At 47.5% G+C, this 17,799-nt stretch overlaps 1 protein-coding gene across 1 annotated transcript in view; it reads left to right on the plus strand.

Annotated features, from left to right (window-relative positions):
- The first annotated feature begins 596 nt into the window (after positions 1-596).
- The window catches only part of RAB7A (RAB7A, member RAS oncogene family), a 64,860-nt gene continuing 47,657 nt past the window's right edge, over positions 597-17,799 (plus strand). The window contains exon 1 of the mRNA XM_007465277.1: positions 597-760. The gene's annotated coding sequence lies outside the window, so the exon portion shown is untranslated. The remainder of the gene's footprint in view (positions 761-17,799) is intronic.

Genomic DNA, 17,799 nt, shown 5'->3' on the forward strand with positions numbered 1-17,799 from the left:
CAGGATGGTCTCTTCTCCAGATCCTTAATTACACCTTCAAATACCCTTTTTCCAAATCAGGTCACACCCACGGGTTCCAGGATGTGTAGGGGGGGTCACTATTCAACCCACTACGGGGATCAAGAATGATTCCAACGTTTTTGTACCCAGCAACCAAAAGAATGAAGTTTGCATGAACCAATAAGAAAAGGCTATGAGAGGAGCGTGTTTTTGAAGATGGAGCCAAAGTTCTGAGTAGATTCTAATGCGTGCAGGTGGAGCTGGAGCTGGCTAGGGTGCCCCGCCCTCCGCAGAGCTCTAGTGGGTTCAATTTCTTTGCTTCTCTTTTGGTGCTAAGTTCAGGGGCTGAGGCATCGGTGGGTGGGTCCAGCATGGCGCTACCCTGCTCCAGGCCGGGCCTCAAAGATGGCCGCAGCCACAGGGGGCAGACATGTTTCGGCCACGTGACCCAGGCCCGGGCCCGAGGCGGCTGAACTTGACGCACGGTAGAGGCGGGGCTCCTCCCCCGCAGCCCTGGCGTCGAGCGTCTCGTGACAGGTACTTCCGCTCGGGGCGGCGACGGTGGCGGAAGTGGGAGCGGAGCCGGAGTCTTGGCCATAAAGCCCGAGGCGGCGGCGGCGTTGGCGTTGGCAGCTTGGACAGGCCGAGGAGCCCGCTGGAATCGGAGCTTGGACTTTCCTTCGCTCCTGTCGTCCCCTCGTCTCCTCCTCGGCGGAGCCCTCGCGACGCGCCCGGCCCGGAGCCCAGCGGAGCGGCCGCGGTAAGTGGTGGCCCGTTCCCATCCCCCTCCCGGCCCTAGGTCGCCGGTGCGCGCCGGCCGCGTCTTGGGCAGGCCCGGCCCGGCCTCTTGGGGAGCTCCGTGTCTTCGGGCCCGGCGTCAGGCCGGCCGAGCGTCCGCGGGGGTGTCAGAGGTCGCCGGGTGTGACACCGGCTGGCGCCGCGCACGCCCGTTTCCCGGGGCGTCCGGCCCGAGACGGCCAGGGCGACCTGACCTGGGCGGCCCGGCACTGGGGCGGCGGCCGAGGGCGGGGGCCGGCCGACCCGCGGCGGGGGCGCCGCCCACCCTGCCCGGGTGCCAGGCAGAGCCGCGTGCCCGCCGTCCGGTCCTACCGACGCGGATGAGGGTCCCCGACGCCGCGAGTCCGCGGAGCTCCGGGTCACGTGTCCCGGGCTCCCTCGGGCGCCTCGGGCTCCCGCGACTGGGAGCTTTTTATCACAAAGACGTTACGGCGAGGCATGGAAGAAGTTTCCAAACTTGCTGGGGGAGAGACGGCGGCTGGGTGCAGAGCTGTGTTCGGACCGCGGCGGGGCCCGCGTAGGGCGTTCAGTTCGGGCTTTCCCGAAAGGAATGGTTCGCGACACTGGGAAAATTGAAAATAACAGTAGCAAACATTGGAGCGGTTATTGCACGTTAGGCAGCGTGGCGACATTTCTGCACCGATTATTGTATTTAATTCTCAGAATAGACTTCTCAAGTACCATTATTGTGCCCACTTACAGATAGGGAAATGGAAGATCGGAGAGGTTAAGTCATTTGCCCAAGGTCGCAGAACTAATAAGTTATGGAGCGGAGATTTGAGTCCAGGCACCCAGACTCCAGAGCCCTGTGCTCGGCCTCTGGATTGTACTGCTTTCTGATGCCCCTGAAGCTTGTGGAGTATCTTTTGCCACCTGGTATCTGTCTCTCTTCGTCTCCTTTCTTTCTATTGATGTCATTTTGGAAGGCTTTTCTGGTGCCATTAGTTCTGCCTTAAAACCATAACATATTTCATTTGCAGTTGTGAGTTTTAACGCACTTTTTTGTTTTTAAATAGTGTAGTGCCAGTAAACTGGGAGCTCTAGTATAGCAGAGTACTCAGTTGAGGTTTGAAAGTTTTTGTTACCTACATCTTTTGTCGAATGAGTTGGGCTGGCAGTCCTGCCATGTGGACCTTTTCTGAAGCCTTAGTGCATGGGTGTCCAGCTAGCTGGTTCTTTCCTGTTGAAAATACTGTATCTTCTCTTTGGATTCCAAAAGAAGAGGCTCTTGTCTCTTCCTTGTGACTGAAGCAGCTGATTACCCGCATGACTTCTCATCCATGGATTGATAAAGTCTCCTATTGGTGTGCTTCTCTCTTCAGACTTAGGAGAGTTTGTTCAGATTTGAGTCTAAGAACTGGAAAGTGAGTTGTGAGTACTTCTCCTGAAGATCTTGTCCAAGCCCTGTTGTAGTCTGATTTCTTTTCTTTTTTTTTGTTTTTAAACTTTGTTACCCAGCCTGATATACTTAAGTGGGTATTAAGTGTGGTAGCCTTAAGTATTGTTTGCATTTAGAGGAGTGTAACGACGAGTAGCGTTTCACCCATTCATCAGATGTTTTGAGTATCTACCATGTATCAGGCATTGCCTGTTGACTCAGGGAGATAGGCCTGGTTCCTATCCTCAAGGAATTTAAAGATGGTGAGTGATCATGGCCAGGAATTCTCTTGTGGAATGGCTTGGTGGTAGAATTTGAGATTTTTTGTAAAGAGGAGTTATTTTTCATCTCAGCAAGTGCATTCAGAGTAATCCAGGCAGCACGGTGTTCTGGGTAACTTGAAAGCCTTGTTCATTTTAACAACAGCATTTGATTTGGTTTGCTTTTGAAGAGAGTTCGTAGAAGAAAGTATCACAGTTTCTAAATTGGTCGTGTTTTTTGAAGGATAATTTACATCTCTAAACTTGTTTTACCTTTTGCTCTCCAGCATTTTTTGTTGTTCACTGAAGAGGGGGTTGGTGTCACTGTCATCTTACAGTGCGAACGTCAGCTTCGGGGGCTGTCTGAGCAGAGGTGCACTTGGCAGGCTGGGGCTGCTGCTTCAGCCGACAGTGAAAGTTTCATGTGCCGCCTCCCAGTCTCAGTACCAGTATCATCCTAGATAAAACCCTCCGCCACCCCATGTCCCACAAGTCCTCTGGTTCCCCTTCTTTAAGAGGGGACGTGAGTTTTGCATTTGTGGTGGAATTTCAGGAGCAGACAAACCGAAGGGGGAGTGGAATGCAGAAGGTACTCTAAAACAGCTGTATTTGGACATTTTTTCAGGTAATTGTTAGCAACCTCATGGAGCAAAAATATTTCTTGGTGCCAACCAGGCCTAACCCCTGCCCCAAACCCCATAATCAAAGAGCATTGCTGTATACTACAGTGTGGCTTTGAATCCAGTTCCTGACCCCACCACCAAGCGAAGCAGAACGTTTTGGTTGTTTGATTAGCTTTTAATAAATTTCCAAAGGGACCTGCACTGAGAACATCCTTGCCCTTAGGTTTGGCGTTAGTCTATCTATGCAAAGGTGTAGCAAACCCAGACCACACACGTGGGAGAGCCGTTTTATGCGCTATTTCTCTCTGAGATTTGACGTAAATATTTACCATTATTACTGTCATGAGTTGTCTAGCTCTCCATCTACGTAATTCACATACGGCTAAGGAGAACTCACCAGGCTGTTTTGTCTGGGAGTTAGAGTCCAGGTGTTCCGGGGAGGTCAGGAGGAGTCCTGCATGAGGCCCAGACGGTGGTTCACCTGGCACTGATGTCATCCCTGAAGGAGGCTGGAGCTGGGGAAGTTAGCTCCCCCCACTTCGCTGCTCCTGGCTCTCTGCTGCTTCCTGTCTCCCCTGTAAGGTGGCGGTTGTATTCCTGGCATTTGTTCCTCTGCGTGATCACACCTGTGTCTGTGACTGCCGTCTGCTAGAGCTGTGTGCTCCTGTCTGCAGTTTGCTGCAATGTGTTGATCGCTTCAGTTATTTACTCTCGCACCTTCCCTGTATTTTCTGCTTTTTCCTTCCCGCATATGGCATTAAACACAGAAAAATAGTTTGCACTTATATTTTAAAACTTGTTAATGGCGGTTGTGGTTAGTGTGATTTGTGAATCAAAAGTTAAAAGTGATGTGGTGCGGGAAATCAGAACAGGCTTTTTAGCACCGTCTCCGACTTGTTTCAATTTTAGTATTCCGGGCTGTGATTTCAAAAACAATTTAAGAATAGCTACTTGCAGAATGTCTCCATGGGGGAGGAAGAGAGCTTGGGAGTTGGTTCCAGTGGTGACATGCAGTATTGGCCTTGTTCATCTCCCTGAAGATGCAGGGCTTAATGCAGGGGATCTCAGGCCTCGCCCGGGGCTCTCTGTTTTTGGTGATGTCGTCACTGCCGCGGAGATCAGTCTCACTGATTCTGTTGTCCATATCCTGGTTGTCTAGGACTGCTTGCTGTCCGGACAGAGCACGTTTGAGCAAGCCCATCAAGGGAGGCAGGGACCTTGCTTGGCTCTCAAGTGGCCTTGCGTGCGTGCCCACCCCCAGGTGCAGGGAAGCGCCTTCTCTAGTCTCCCCACCCTCTCACAGCTAGAGGGCTTGCTCTTACTACTGCCTTTCCTGGACTTAAGCTCAGCTCAGTTAGGGAATACTTTAAAATTTCCATTGTGAAGTAAAAAGTTACATCACTGGTTTCCAATCTTGGTATGCTGTTTTGATTTTAAAAATTTATTACCATTTGAGTTGTTTTGAGAGTACACAACAAAGCTACTATGAATTAACCTTTAAAAAACCTGATTGTAACAGCACAGACTATATGAAAAATAGTGCCTCTTACATGTGTTATTTTGTCAGGCTACCGACAGTTCTCTGTGTACTTACAGGCCAGGGGCCCCAGAAATAACTCTGGGTCGTTTGGGCAGCCCACAGGTTAAGAGCCACGTTAAAGCCCTCCAACCTGTCCTGTTCAGTTGATGGTTGTTAAAGAGCATTCATTTAAAAAAAAAAAACCAAAACATTTATTTATTTATTTTAGGTTGCATTGGGTCTTCATTGCTGTGTGCGGGCTTTCTCTAGTTGTGGTGAGCCGGGGCTGCTCTTTGTTGCAGTGCACGGGCTTCTCATTGTGGTGGCTTCTCTTGTTGCCGAGCACGGGCTCTAGGCATGCAGGCTTCAGTAGTTGTGGCGCATGGGCTTAGTTGCTCCGCGGCATGTGGGATCTTCCCGGCCCAGGGCTCGAACCCATGTCCCCTGCATTGGCAGGCGGATTCTTAACCACTGCGCCACCAGGGAAGTCTGCGCATTCATGTTCTGTAGAAACTTTTCCTACATGGTATTTGTCTTTCAGTGTTTTTTAATGTTTGCCTAGTGCTTAACAGTTCACATAGGATTTCAGCTGGTGTTCACAGCAGCCCTGCAGGCTTAAGAGTGTGGCCGAGCCTGGGTGCTCAGGTGGCCCGGCTACTCTAATGCTAGTCTGGGTCTCCTGAAACACAGCTGAGGCTCTTTCTGATGCACCACCCTGGCTTTTTGATTATTCATGATTGCTGTAAAGCACTCAGCATTTGACTCCTTATAAAAACGTATCTTTCTTCCACTGTTTTTTATTTAAAATGACATTTCTCTTTTGCTGATTATTAAATAAGTCATTTCTTTAAAAAAATAAAATAAAAGCTAGGAAAATTCAGAAGTAAAAAGAATAATAATTCAGTTCACTACTCTGAGGCAGACCGGAGTGTTAACTGGTTATTTAATTCTCATGAATGTATACTTTAATACCTTTAATGAGATTGAATTTTTAAAGTATGGTATGAGAGATTAACTTTGGAGGGCTCTGGATATTCTTTGGATCCTTTGACTTGTGGGACCCCTCTAGATAAACACTCAGTGGTGGCAAGCTGGGATCCGGAGACTAGCTGTATTTTTCAAAAGTTTAGTGGCAACAGGTGAAGGACCTGATGCATTCAGTACCATAATAAGGTTTTTTTGCCGTGGTGACAATGGATCAGTAAGTTGTTGCAACTTGTCATTTCTGCATTTTAGTGAACTGTGAATTTGCAGTAGGGCATATGAAAAGCATACAGATAAATGAACAACTTTGAGAGTTTTCATAAACTCAGAAATAAGCCCCCTTGTGCCTCCTTCAGGTCATTGTCATCCCCTCCTGCTGCTTTTTAAAAAAATGTTCTAGGTTTCCATTTTCCTTTTTTTTTTTTTTTTTAATATTCATTTATTTATTTAGGCTGCACTCAGTCTTAGTCATGGCATGCATGCAGGATCTAGTTCCTCAACCAGGGATCGAACCCTGGAACCCTGCATCGGGAACTTGGAGTCTTAGCCACTATACCACCAGGGAAGTCCCTCCTCCTGCTGATTTTTAACACTGTAGTTTAATTTTGTCTGACTCGACTTTGTGTAAATCATACACTGTGTATCCTTTTGTATCTGTTTCTTTGAGTCATTGTTGCCTGTGAGATTTTCTGTTGGATGCAGTGGTAACTCCATTTTCATTGCTCAGTAGTATTTGATTATATGATACACCGTAGTGTTTTTATTAACTTATTGATGGGCATTTGGGTAGCTTGTAGTTTGTGGCTGGTAAAAATAATGCTGTATCGGGACTTCCCTGGTGGTTCAGTGGTTAAGATTCCACGATTCCACTGCAGGGAGCACGGGTTCAACCCCTGGTCAGGGAAGTCCCACATGCCACGCGGTGTGGCCAAAAAAAAAATGCTGTGTGAATATTCTTGGGTTTGTCTTTTGATGACTGTATGCACACATTTCCATAAGTTAATACTGAGGAGTGGAAAGTGTTAGCGTGTGTATCTGTATATTGCTAGGGCTGCTATAACAAATACCACAGACTGGGTGACTTAAACAACAGAAATTTATTTTCTCGTGATTCTGGAGCCTAGAAGTCCGAGATCGAGGTGTTGGCAGGGTTGGTTTCTTTAGAGGCCTCTTTCCTTGGCTTGTAGGTGAACGTCTTCTCTTTGTGTCCTCATATGGTCTTTTCTCTATAGGGGTCCGTGTCCTAACCTCCTCTTACAAGGACACCAGTCTGATGAGGGCCCACCCTCAGGACCTCGTTTAACTTTAATCACCCCTTTGAGAGCTCCGTCTCCAAATACAGTCATATTTTGACATTTTGAGGTACCAGAGGGTAGGACTTCATAAATTCTTGGGGGGGGTGGGGTGGGGGACAAAATTCAGTCCGTAACGGTATATGCTGCACCTCGGTAGGCACTGCCAGCTTTCCAAAGCTCTGTACTGCTTTACACTCCCATCAGCGGTATGTGAGAGTTCCAGATATTCCACATCTTTGCTGACGCTTATTTTCATTTTGCCCTTGTGGTGCTAGCATCGTATCTCCCTCCAGTACCAGCATGGGGAATCCTTGAGGGGGTGGGGAGGTTGTTTCTGGAGCCATATGTGTCATAACTTGAGACTGCCTCTTGTAAATGCTTTTTAAATCCTTTGGGGATAGAAAAGCAGAATGACTTCAGTCTAGTGAGCAGTTAGCCCCCCCTTAGTTACCCTTATGGGTTAGTTTTTGCATTTATAATCTGGACTCATTCCTGGGGATGGAATTGGCTTCAAAGTGTCACCTGTAGAGTATAAATCTAGCCATGGTAGAGAGTGCTTTCATTGAAGTTCTTTGGTCTGACACTTGCATCCTTAAAATATTGGATTCCCTCATACACGTGCTAGGACTAGGTCTGTTTTGTTTGTTCTGACGGACCATTTAGATATTAGTTGGCGTTTGACCAGCCGTTTTCTGGCTGTGTGATCTTGAGCTTTGTGCATCCACTGTAGACCTCGGTTTGATTGGAATAATATTGCATGCCCCTGCCCTTCCCCCACTCTAATCTCCTTGAGGGCAGGGATGAATCATTATTCTAGCATGGATCTTGAAATATTACTCAGTAAACTTAAAAATATTTTTCCAGTTCTCACTTTGGACACTGTTTTACTATTTGTAGCATGTAAGTTTTGCTTCTGGGCCACCGATTAATATGGATAGCCTTCCTGAATGATAAATTATGTGTTCCGTGTTCATTTGACACAGTTTTATTGTCTACTGTAAGAAAATACTGCTGACAGCTGTGGGGAGTATCAAATAAACAACACTGGAGGTTTAGGAATAATTGTAAAAACAAGACAGATGAGAGTCACAAAAATGCTGGAAGTGTTCAATGACTGGGTTAGGTGGTGCTGAGTAGATTTTGGATGCATTGATACGGAGGGGAGACTTGGGAAAGCCATTCTAGTTGGAGGGAACGGCATAGCAAACGAATGGAGGTGGGGGAACGTAGGGCAGATGGAGGGACTGTGGTACCTCCAGTTGGGGAATGGCAGTATGGATGGGGCCAGGCTGGGGCGGGGAGGGGACGAACTCCAGGGCCGCGTTGGAGGGTTTGTGTTTAACAAAGTGGTACGTCACTGGGTGCTGCTAGGATAGGGCGCAGTCCTTTCACTTGAACGACACAGTCCTATCGGGTAAGACTGATGCTGTCCCGGTTATGGATTTGTAGTTTACCTAAAGAAACACACATCAAGGGATGAGTGGGGCTAGGACTGAAATACAGGCGGCATGCTTAAACCTTCAGAGAGGTACTTGCTCAGAAATGCCTTTAACACAGGTTAAATTAAGAGCTGGTTTGGGGGGATGGGCTGGAGAAAGAGAGCAGTTAGCTTGGTTTTCATCTTGAGCCAGTCAGCCCATGTGGACACTTCTTACCAGTTTATGGGCAATGTTTTATTGGCTAAATGCCTGAGATAATCTAGGGTTCATATCAAACGTTCAAACTATTGAAAAATAGTTGTGTGTAACTCTTGTTTTCCATTCTGTCTTACCAACAAATTAAAAAAAAGGCACTGTCATCGTGGTCTGTTAATACAGACTCTTAGCTCTTGGTTTGGCACCTGCATTTAGAACAGTGGGAGCGTCATAGTCAAGAATCTATTGATCCAGGGGCTGCAAAGTCCTCGTAACAAGAATTGCTTCCCAAGGAACTTGATTCTTTGAGAAGGTGGGCTTAGTTTTTCCCCTCCCCACACATGAATCTGATACCTTGAACAGAGTGTATATATATATATATATATATATATATATATATATATATATATATACACACACACAAAAAGGGAATTAAACAGTTCTTGAGGCTCCACATCTCTTTAGACTCTTTAGTGCTTTAACTACCCACATGTAGAAATTAAAGAGGAAAAGACCAAGGGCTCATAAGTAACTTTAGGTAGGTTTCTTTGTTGTTTACTGTGCTTAATTTCACATTTGCAGTGACCAGTATCTCATTTGGTTCCTTAAATATTATTCTGAATTTGGGAAGGTCTGATTGCCTACCTACAAACAGGCCATTGGCCACAGTCATTGTTGTGTTTAGAGTGCAGCACCCATATTCTTTATGCTTTGAGAGGGGTCTTTTAAGCATTGATGATTACAGCATCTTAGAGGGGAGTATAGGATTGGTCATGGGGATTATCTTTTGTATTGTTTTCCTACTTTTTCTTGGAGCCTGATTTTTTTTTTTTTTTTTTTTTAGAGATAAGTACTTCTTTTTTTAAAAATTAATATATTTTTAGCTGCGTTGGGTCTTTGTTGCTGTGCGCCGGCTTTCTCTGGTTGCGGTGAGCGGGGACTACTCTTCGTCGCCGTGTGCGGGCTTCTCATTGCCGGGGCTTCTCTTGCGGAGCGCGGGCTCTAGGCGCACGAGCTTCAGTAGTTGTGGCTCACGGGCTCTAGAGCGCAGGCTCAGTAGTAGTGGCGCACGGGCTTAGTTGTTCTGCGACCTGCGGGATCTTCCTGGACCAGGGCTCGAACTCATGTCCCTTGCATTGGCAGGCCGATTCTTAACCCCTGCGCCACCAGGGAAGCCCAGAATAGCGTCTTATGGAAGAGAATAGCCTTTGTAAACTTTAGTGATCTTTTTTATTTAAGTGTTCTTTTAACGTGTTTTTGAAAAGAGGGGTGCTTTGACTATTCTTTCTTTTGAAATGTAAGTTTCCAGGTAGTGAGTTTTCCAGCAGCATCTGACTGAATTGGCTGGGTTTTTCTGTAGTAACAAATAATCTCAAAATGGCCAGCGTGGGGGCTTCCCTGGTGGCGCAGTGGTTGAGAGTCCGCCTGCCGATGCAGGGGACGCGGGTTCGTGCCCCGGTCCGGGAAGGTCCCACATGCCGCGGAGCGGCTGGGCCCGTGAGCCATGGCCGCTGAGCCTGCGTGTCCGGGTCCGGGTCGTGTGCTCCGCAACGGGAGAGGCCACAACAGTGAGAGGTGAGAGGCCCGTGTACAGGAAAAAAAAAAAAAAAAATGGCCAGCATGTTCAGTATGGATTTTCCAGGGGCTCTGTGTCATCCTTACTGCAGCTGAAGAAGCAGCCACAGCAGTGTGGGACGCCGTTGGCTGTCTTGGCAAAGTAAAGGAGAACTGTTGGAGGGTCTTGCTGCCGTGATTAAGTGTTCCAGGCCAGAGATGACACGTCACTTCTGCTCACAGCTCACTGGTTAGAGTGAGTCACACTGCACAAGGGATCAAGAGGCACTTGACTTGGAAAGCACAGAGTTGGAAATATTGGAGAACTGGTGCGAGTTTTACAGTGGCTGGCTTCTGTGGGTAATAGCTGTTGGGGAAAGGTGCCTCATTTGTAGATTCTTGTTCCATTAGCTAGTAATTTAAATGCAAAAAAGAACACCAAGTTGCCCATAAATCTCTCACAAATCAGCTTCCTATCGTAAGAAATCTATTTCTTTTAAATGATAAGTGGGATAACCTCAATTCGAGAGCCTTGGAGTATCCTTTGCACGAAGTAGGCGTGAAAGGAACGTTTGAGTGTGAGCCCTCCCTTGCCTTCTACATTTTCAGTACCCTCGCCCAGCCCCCACCATCCTTCTTGTGAAGTGCTACCGGATAGTCTTGAAGTGGTCCTTAGGTCCCATTCCTTCCCTGGCGCAGAGTCCTGTGTTTTTCTGCACAAACTGTCTCCAGCTTGTCTTCCTGGCTTTGTCCTTTTGATGCAGACCCTGTGTTGCCCTGACTTGCTGTATTTAACCTTTTCCTGGCCACACTTTGTTCCCTGCTTCCTACAGTTCGGTTCCTGACACTCCCCTTCATCTCTGTGTTCTGTCTGTTGGTGTCCTGCCTTGCTCAGGCACCACCAGCTTCATTTCCTAAGTTTTTCCCATTATATTCCCACCTTCCACTGAATCCCTGGGACCTGTGTATGTGTGTCTTAAACACGTGTTACAGATGTTCTGCCTGCTCTAGGAGAGGGTCTTAGGGTAAATCCCAGACTTATTTATTTAAACCAATAAGCCTTTTGCGGTGGGAGTGCACCGTGCAGCTTGCAGGATCTCAGTTCCCGGACCAGGGATTGAACCCGGGCCATGGCAGTGAGAGCCCTGAATCCTAGCCACGAGGCAACCAGGGAACTCCCAGATCCTAGACTAATTTATGTTTTCCCTCCAAAGGTAACCGTATGAAAGAAAGAACTAAAAGTACGTTCCTCGAGTGGCTTTTGATAGATACATATACACACACATGTGTTGTGCTCCCTGCTGATGCTGAAAATTCCTCACCTTGTTTGAAATTGGTGGACCAGCAGAAGCCGGAGGATTGTAGAGGCTTCCTTAAGCAGGGCCACGGGGTGGATCTCAAGGGAGTTGCTAAGCTTCAGCTTCCACTGCTGGAAAATGAGAGTACACTGGTCCCCCCTTATCCCCAGTTTCACTTTCTGCAGTTTCGGTTACCTGCGGTCAACCATGGTCCAAAAATATTAAATGGAGAATTCCAGAAGTAAACAATTTGTAATTTTAAATTGCGTGCTGTTCTGAGTAGCACGATGAAATCTCGCTCCTTCCCACCTGGAATCCCCAACTGTCCACGTTCTCCGCTCCAAACGTCCAGGCCTTGACACCGCCATGGCCCCACCATCTGGGATCGCTCCAAGCGATGGTCCGCCTTTAGATGTGTAGTCAGAAGGCCAGCAGTGGCACAACGCCATTTTATCCTCTCACGTCACAAGAAGAGGTGGGATGAGTACAGTACAGTAAGATATTTTGAGAGAAAGCACATTCATATTTTATTACAGTATATTGTTATAATTGTTCTGTTTTGTTATTAGTTATTGCTGTTAATCTCTTTGCCTGCCTGACTGAAAGTTAAACTTTATCATAGGTGTGTATGTATAGGAAGAACAGAATGTACAGGGTTGGGTGCTCTGTGTGGTTTCAGGCATCCACTGGGGTTTGCCCGTATCTCCCATGGGGGGACTAAGTCTCCAGGGGGGACTAAGTGCCCACAGGATCCTTCCTATTCTAATCGTCTTTGGCTCTTGTTCTTACTGCAGTGGCGTTTGCGGTATCCTAATTGGCAAGATGATGTCATGGAAACGTAAAGGACCCTTTCAGCCACGGAGAAGCTGTCACCTATGTGGAGCCCTGCTCATTCACTTCTTTAGAGGAGCAGGGGGGATCTCACTGCTAGGTGGCTAGATTTTTCCTAGAATGACTTGTTTCTGAATTACAGAAGCAGTGTAGAAGTCTTAAAGTGAATGGTTCTCTGTCATCCGTCCGATAGTTGGTGACCATACTTCCAGACTTACATTTTTCTGTTCAAAGGGGGTCATACAGTGCACACTCCGTGTCTCTTGCTTGTTAAAGACTTCACTCAGCACCCGTCCTTGTCAGTGCCTGCTGTTGCTCGTGGCTGTGTGTGCTGCTGCTGGCGTAGGCTATTAACCGTCCTCTCAGTGAACACTTTGGGGACTTCTACCTTTTCTCTGTCACAAAATTATTTACTGTTTATCTTTGTCTACTTACCTGGTAGTTTCCCTGAGATACAGTGGTCATACGTACGTAAAATTTGGTACTCATTACTATAGTACCCCCAGGAAGGTTGTGTACTTAATATTTGTAGTTGGAGAATTCTATTTATATAGTTGCCAATTGTCAGTTTTCTTAGTGTTTGCCAGTTTAACTAGTGGGGAAAATTTACATGGTGCCTCATTGTTTAACATTTCCATTTCTTTGATAAATGGATTAAACTTAAAAAAAAAGATTAGCCATTTCTTTTTCTTTTGTGAATTGGCTTTTGTTCTTGAAAGCTCAGGTGAGGGTTTTTTAAAAAATATATAGCGGGGCTTCCCTGGTGGCGCAGTGTTTGAGAGCCCGCCTGCCGATGCGGGGGACACGGGTTCGTGCCCAGGTCTGGGAGGATCCCACGTGCCACGGAGCGGCTGGACCCGTGAGCCGTGGCCGCTGAGCCTGCGCGTCCGGAGCCCATGCTCCGCAACGGGAGAGGCCACAGCAGTGAGAGGCCCGCGTACCGCCCAAACAAACAAACAAACAAACAAACAAAATATATATAGCAAGGCACTTCCATGTTGGCACAGTGGTTAAGAATCCGCCTGCCAATGCGGGGGACATGGGTTTGAGCCGTGATCCGGGAAGATCCCACATGCCGCGGAGCAGCTAAGCTCGTGCTCCGCAACAAGAGAAGCCAGTGCAATGAGAAGCCCGCGCACCGCAAGTAGAGAAAGCCTGCGTGCAGCAACGAAGACCCAACACAGCCAGAAATAAAAGATAAATAAATTTATTAAAAATAAAAACAGGGCTTCCCTGGTGGCGCAGTTGTTGAGAGTCCGCCTGCCGATGCCGGGGATGCGGGATCGTGCCCCGGTCCGGGAGGATCCCACGTGCTACGGAGTGGCTGGGCCCGTGAGCCATGGCCGCTGAGCCTGCGCATCCGGAGCCTGTGCTCCGCAACGGGAGAGGCCACAGCAGTGAGTGGCCCGCGTACTGCAAGAAAAAACCAAAAAAAAAAATATATATATATATATATGAAGAATATTTCTTACATAGTAAGAATTTTTTTTATATAGGAAGAATATCAACGCTTTTTCATGTCGCAGTGTTCCTGGCTTGTTTCTTTTGGCTTGGTTTGGTTGGTGCTGTGTTTTTGTAGTATAAAAACTTTTCTGTAGTCACGTCTGTCAGTTTGTTTTGTTTTCTGGGTTTCATATTATACTTAGGCCTTCTCCTTTCCTAGGACAATAAAAACAATGGTTATTTTTTTCCTAGTACTTAGCACGTTTGGAATTCTTCTGTATGATGTGATGTCAGACTCTTTTTTTCCAAATGCATAGTTGCCTCAGTATTTCATTGTATTGTCATCTTTTCCTCACTGACTAGAAATTTTTTTTTTATCACACACACTGATTTCCCATCTACATGTGTCTTTTGTGAATGCTTCTGTTCCATTCTTTGTTTCTGGGACAGTGCTGCTGTCTTGCTTGCTTCTGTGCCTCATGATACGTTTTCATAAATTAGGCAGTTTTCCATCTTTCACAGAACTCTGTTGAAGCTGTGCTCAAAGACCTGTTTGCTTCTGATTAAATTGGTGCTCCTCCTACGCTTGTCCTGTTTTCTTGATCAGTTTGTCAGGCAGATTCATTTATCAGGAAATTTAGAGGAAGCCTTTTCCCTAAGATGCCCTGGTAGAGGGAAGGAGCTACCTCCAACCCACCTGCCATGTGTCTGGGACAGACACCATATACTTGCTTGTTCAGTCAGCAGGTTTTGTGGAGCACCTTCCACACCACAAGCTCCCGTACAGCAGTAGAAACAGTAGAAAACCTGTACTGAGCCCCGGAGAGCCTTGGGTTTGGGCAGCAATGTACGTATCTGTTCATCCTTGTGTGTATCCCTGTTGCCTTGTGTAATGGGTTGGAAACAAGTATTGGGTTTTAAACTGTGTTCATGATGCTTTTAAGCATTTCATGGTTTGCCGTCTCTGGTCTTTTCTTGCAGTTTTTGAGCATACACACAGCTCCTTCATAATCGGCGCTCTGGATGGGTTTTTTTGTTAAATTTTATTTATTTTTTGGCCACGCATTACTGCGTGGTGTGCTGGATCTTAGTTCCCCAACCAGGGGTAGTACCCGTGCCCTCTGCAGTGGACGTGTGGAGTTGTAACCACTGGACTGGCAGTCCCCTGGATGGGTTTTTATTGTTAACTGTTCTTGTCTAACTTTGACAAGTTAGATTTCTCTGTCTTTCTTAGTGGAGGGTTGTACATAGCAGATTCCATAAGAATGTGCCAGGCTTGGCATGCATTAAAATGTTTCTTTTTACTAATTAATCTTCACAGATAGAGTAGACCATTGGGCCAGTCTTTATTTTCAGGGCTTTTGAGGAAATGTTAGCCGTCTGAATTGCGAAAAACAATTACCTTTTTGACAGAAAAAGTGCACTGGGTCACCCAGTTCTTTCTTTTTTCTCTTGCTTGTTATCTTCTAAAGGTGTAGCTCGTCATTTGTGCGTGTTGTGGTACGAAGTCCTGTCCGTGGTCTCCTGTGTTGCAGGTACCCACGGTCTGCGAGGGGAGGAGGGTGAAGCCTGGTGCCCAGGACCCCTGTTAGCCCAGTGGAGAGGCGAGGCTGCATAATCAAGAGCCCTGGGGGTGGGGGCAGGTCAGGGCGGGAGAGGAGGAGCTCGTGTGGGCCGGTCCTGCCATGTACCCCCTGTCTGGGCACACAGTCAACCAATAACTTCACCTGTAGCTGTTCACAGGCCAGAATCAAACACTGTGTGTCTGAATCTGAGAACTAAGTTGGTTTTTGGCTTCCTGTCCCCGTGATGCAGGGGTGGAAGTGCGGTCTGTAGACGCCTGAGCTTGCAAAGGCTACGCCCGGCCGGTGCCACGCTAGGGAAGTGCCCAGTGGGGAGGCGGCTCCTGTCCTGGGGGGGCCTCCTTTTGGCTGTGTGACACTTGAAGAGCTACCTACAGAGGGGATGATGTCATATGAAAACCGATTTGATAGGAGGCTTCCGGACAGGTGAACAGGGGATGATGCACTTGATCAGTCCAGGAGGAAACCTGGAAAACAGTGTGTGTCTCTCTCAATCCCTCCTGCCTAGAGATGACCGTGAGCCCTTTAATTGCTTGGTTTTGACTTGCAGAACTGACATTTCCTAGGCTTCAACCTAATAAACACAATGGAAGCATAATTCTGTACCCCTTTAAAAAAAATCTAACTACGTTTTAGAAGGTCCATTAGTAATACATGTAAGTGTGCCTGGTATGTATTTAATGTATTCTGAAGTAGGGGCAGAGTATTTTCCCTCCTTGGGTCATTTTTTGGCTGAGAGAAGCGCACGGAGGGAAGGAGAGAAGTGGACCCGTGACCTTCCAAACATGTTGACGTGGCGGAACCTGGAAGCAGGCTGGGAGATTCCGGGCCTGATTGACTGAGGTGGTGGTAGGCCTTGAAAACGCGAGGCGGGAGGATCGGGACTGTGTGCAGTGCGAGAGTGGGCCTGGTGTGAAGCGCTGTGCACGTGACTTCAGGGGCGCTGGGCTTTGCGCTTTTCAGCTGTGTTATTTGAGAGCCCAGGTAGCAAGTACGTGATGGGACTGAAAGCAGGTTTGCGGTACTCTTATTTTCCCATTAATCACATTTTGCCATGGCAGCCTATCCATACTTACATGTCGAAAGGGAAAGGACAAGAAAATGCAGAGGAGACCATTCTGGGTGAAAGGGTTTGCAGCTGAAATAGCTGGGGCGTTGAAGCGCCTGACGATGGCTGTGGCTGTGAAAGCAGGAGAGCTTGTTGGGCAGGTGTTGGGTAGCTGGGGGCTGGGCGGGGCCCGCGCAGCGGAGTCGGTGACGGAAGGGAGCAGGGCGAAGTACTCCCGAAGAAAGGAGGGAGCAGAGGTGCCCCGGCAGTGCTGCGTGCTGCGTGCTGCGTGCTGCGCTGCCCTGGTCTGTATCAGCTTCCCCTTGCTGCTCATCGGTGATGATGTCACGCTCAGGGCCCCTGAGGGCCAGCTCTTGGTGCAGTTTTCCTGTTATTATTGGAGGAACTTGTTTGGTAGGAATTGCTGGGTGTTAGCACATCGGTTTTTCACGTCGTATCCTCCGGCTTATCCACTGGTACAAATTAATTGCCTCAAAACTGGCGTGTTTTTTTTTTAATTTATTTATTTTATTTATTTATTTTTGGCTGTTCTGGGTCTTCGTTGTGGTGCGTGGGCTTCTCATTGCAGTGACTTCTCTTGTTGGGGAGCACGGGCTCCAGGTGTGCAGGCTTCAGTAGTTGTGGCGTGCGGGCTCAGTAGTTATGGCTCACGGGCTCTAGGTGCGCGGGGTTCAGTAGTCGTGGCGCACGGGCTTAGTTGCTCCGCGGCATGTGGGATGTTCCGGACCAGGGCTTGAACTGGTATCCCCTGCATTGGCAGGCGATTCTTAACCACTGTGCCACCAGGGAAGCCCAAAGGCATGTTTTAGAGAAGGTTCCTGGAGTGAGAGCTAAGTAGTTTTCCTGCACAGAGCATTCTTTGTATTTTTTCTTATGTATGCTTCCAGAAAGATGTTTCTATTAAGATAAAAGAAAGTAAATATTCTAGCAAGTGTCCAGGCTCCTAATGTGGTTAGGGTTAGGGCACGGGGTTGGAAGTATTAATTTTAGCTGCAGCCGCAGGCACTTGGAAGTTGTCCCGGGAATAAAGACTCCAGAAGTAGATTCTTTGTCATGCTCCTTGTCAGCCACCTCTTAATAACTACGTTCCACCCTAGTGCTTTGAACAGTACTTAGACCCTGGAGCGACTAGGTTGATGTGGGGGGTCTGCGCTGTGAGATGAGATGATCTTTGCCTGTTGCCACACATGGTCTCTCTCGCTGTGCTCTTCTGTGGTCACAAGAGGCTTAAGGAAGGAGGTACATTCAGGGAGGAGTGACGCATCCTGATCCTTTACCAAAACTGGAAAACAAACCATACCTTACATTTAAAGAATATGCATGTACCTGGCATTTTCTGCTGAGAGAATTTTCAAGGGCTTGAATGAGTTTGGTCAGGGTCTAAAAATTGGACTGAGTCACTGATATTTAAATTAAAAGACTGTAGACCACAGTGATGTCACACAAAATGACAGAGTAGGAAGCTTTAGTGGCCGGTTCCTCTACCAGGTCAGCCGTTGAGCTGGAAAGAGTGGTTGGAATCAGCTGGTT

The sequence above is a fragment of the Lipotes vexillifer genome, unplaced genomic scaffold (assembly GCF_000442215.2).
Source record: "Lipotes vexillifer unplaced genomic scaffold, Lipotes_vexillifer_v1.1 scaffold1115, whole genome shotgun sequence".
Classification (NCBI taxonomy): domain Eukaryota; kingdom Metazoa; phylum Chordata; class Mammalia; order Artiodactyla; family Lipotidae; genus Lipotes; species Lipotes vexillifer.